Source organism: Sinocyclocheilus rhinocerous, unplaced genomic scaffold (genome assembly GCF_001515625.1).
Source record: "Sinocyclocheilus rhinocerous isolate Xijiao unplaced genomic scaffold, SAMN03320098_v1.1 scaffold5367, whole genome shotgun sequence".
Classification (NCBI taxonomy): Eukaryota; Metazoa; Chordata; class Actinopteri; order Cypriniformes; family Cyprinidae; genus Sinocyclocheilus; species Sinocyclocheilus rhinocerous.
In genome coordinates, this window is record NW_015633577.1 from 5702 (window position 1) to 8321 (window position 2620).

General features: G+C 40.0%; 1 long non-coding RNA gene across 1 annotated transcript in view; it reads left to right on the forward strand.

The window, feature by feature from the left end:
- The first annotated feature begins 2269 nt into the window (after positions 1-2269).
- Positions 2270-2620, forward strand: part of LOC107744637 (uncharacterized) — a 517-nt gene continuing 166 nt past the window's right edge. Inside the window, exons 1-2 of the long non-coding RNA XR_001640505.1 lie at positions 2270-2281; positions 2519-2520. This is a non-coding gene — a long non-coding RNA (uncharacterized LOC107744637). The remainder of the gene's footprint in view (positions 2282-2518; positions 2521-2620) is intronic.

The following is a 2620-nucleotide window of genomic DNA, read 5'->3' on the forward strand; positions in this document are numbered from 1 at the left end:
CACTATTTTCCTAATTAATGCTGTTCAGTTGCTTTGACACAATCTGTATTGTTAAAAGCGCTATATAAATAAAGGTGACTTGACTTGACTGGGAGATACTAGAAAAGCAGACAGTTCCGTTGTGAAGTCATTAATTGAAACTGGTAAGATTGACAGCTCTAACTCAACATTATTGACTGGTTCTTGACAGACAGGGAAATCAAACACGCTGGAACACTGAACAAGTTGACAGTTCACAGTTAGCCTCATGGATAGGACAGATAGATTGTTCACAAGAGGTTTCTGGACCTGTGACAGGGTTAACAAAGCATATAGGGAGTTCATTAAAGGTTTTAATGGCCGTGACAGACAGAGATGAGAGTTCCTGAACGGCCCTTGTAGCTGCAGCAGAACAGTCAGAAAGTTCACAGACAGCATCTTCAGGTGTGACAGACAAGGCAGAGAGTTCAGAAACAGCTTCTTCGGCTTGGTTGAGACAGGGCAATAGTTCGCAAAACGGTCTCCTTGACCAGTTCAGGACGAGATAATAGTTCATAAACGAACTCCATAGCCGTGACAGGACGGACAGAGAGTTCACAGACGGCCTCCGCAACCGTGACAGGACAGGCTGAGAGTTCGCAGTCTGCCTCCACAGCCGTGACAGAACAGGACGAGGATTCTCAGACGGCCTCCATAGCCGTGACAGAACAGGCAGAGAGTTCACAGACGGCCTCCATAGTCATGACAGGACAGGCAGAGAGTTTACAGACGGCCTCCCTGGCCGGAACAGAACAGGAAGAGAGTTCACAGGCGGCCTCCATAGCCGTGACAGGACGGACAGAGAGTTAATCTTGATTCTGCCTTCACCCTCTGATGTAGGTATGGATTCTTCAGCTGCTTTAATAATACTTGAATTTAATCTAGTACAACATGTGTCTATATCATCTTCAGTACTAAATTTCGCCAATTCATTAGTGCATAATTTGTTACATTTATCCCAATCAGCTTTAACAAATCTCCATCTAGTTTGCTTTGTACTATTTTGTTTATGTATTTCCATACCAATATTACATGTTATCAGAAAATGATCACTCCCTAATGTTGCATGATCTAAAACTTCCCATTTACACTTCAAAGCTATATTTCCAGGAACTAATGTTAGGTCTAAACATGCAGTGGATGAATCCCTTATATTGAATCTAGTGCCCTTGCCATCATTGTTCTTCCATAAACTCTTCTACTAGCCTTCCGTTAGGTTACTATCTGTGTGTAAAGTGTCCACACACCTCTACAACAACACATTCACTTTGAGTATAAAAACTACCCCCTCTTTCACACATCCCCCACCACTTGCTCCAATTCAGTCCTTCGACTGAACTTGCTTGACCATTTGGGCATATGTTATATTTTGTCTCTCATCACTTCTTGCACTCTTTTTTGGGCTTCACAGCCTAGATATGCTGCACTGTGTGGTCCTCCACAGTTGCAACATTTCTCCACATTGTCCATATTCATGATCTCCGCCACATTTACAGCATCTTTTTTTCCCTTTACAAACTGCTGCTACATGTCCCAATCTTTGACAATTGAAACATCTCATTACTGGTCTCACATAGGGACGAACCATGTAGCTCATATATCCAATTTTGGTACGTTCCGGTAAGTTTTTGCATTTGAAGGTTATTGCTACAGTTGTACTTATTTCTTTCCTGCCATTTCTATTGGATTGCAAACGCTTCACCTCCGTCACCATTTCGTTTATTATCTGTGTTTTTAATACCTCGTCTGATAAGGACACGGGCACCCCGGTGATCACTCCTTTAAGTTGCTTAAGTTCGCCTGGTAAAAACGTGACATTTAACTGCTGCACCACCAAACTCTCTGATTTTTAATGCAGCCTCTTGTTGCTTTTTGTCAACACAGAAAAGGAGGACACGCTTTTTTGATAAGTACCTTGCTGATTTACTGTTACCAATCGACGTTTTGATTATTTTCGTAAATCTTCTCGGATTGTTGATGTTTTCGATCATTCCAGAAAATGTGACAATTACTTTGTATTCCACCTCCACTTCCCTCGCCTTAATTCCTCCTAACTCTATATTGTTGGACAAAAATGACTAAATACAAATAATTAACTTGAAAGTATAAAGTCACACGTTTGTAACAAACAAGCCTCAGTCTGTTGACACCAATGAGATGAGCTTTAAATGACAATTTACAGGAGATCTGAAGACATCAGCATAATAAATGAGGTGAAAACAGGGACTATTGACATGAAAGAAAGAGTGTTTTCAGCAGCTCTGTTAATATTGATGAGTCTCAGACGATCAACACATTCAGATCATCAGCAGATCATCTCACTTTATTCTGAGTGTTTGCTGTTAGAAACTGATTATATAAGATACAAGCCTATAAAACATGCTCTACTGAAAGATAATACTGTTATTTCTCACAATAGCCGATCAAACATCAATAATAACACAACAATACATCAACAATAACACAAACACTAATGACACTCATCTTCATCAAACTACAGCAGTCCATATGAATCTAAATATAGTCTGCTTTTATGATAACTACATTCATTTCAATAATGAACTTAGATCAAAGAAGACAAACATCATAAACCTTTTCAAAT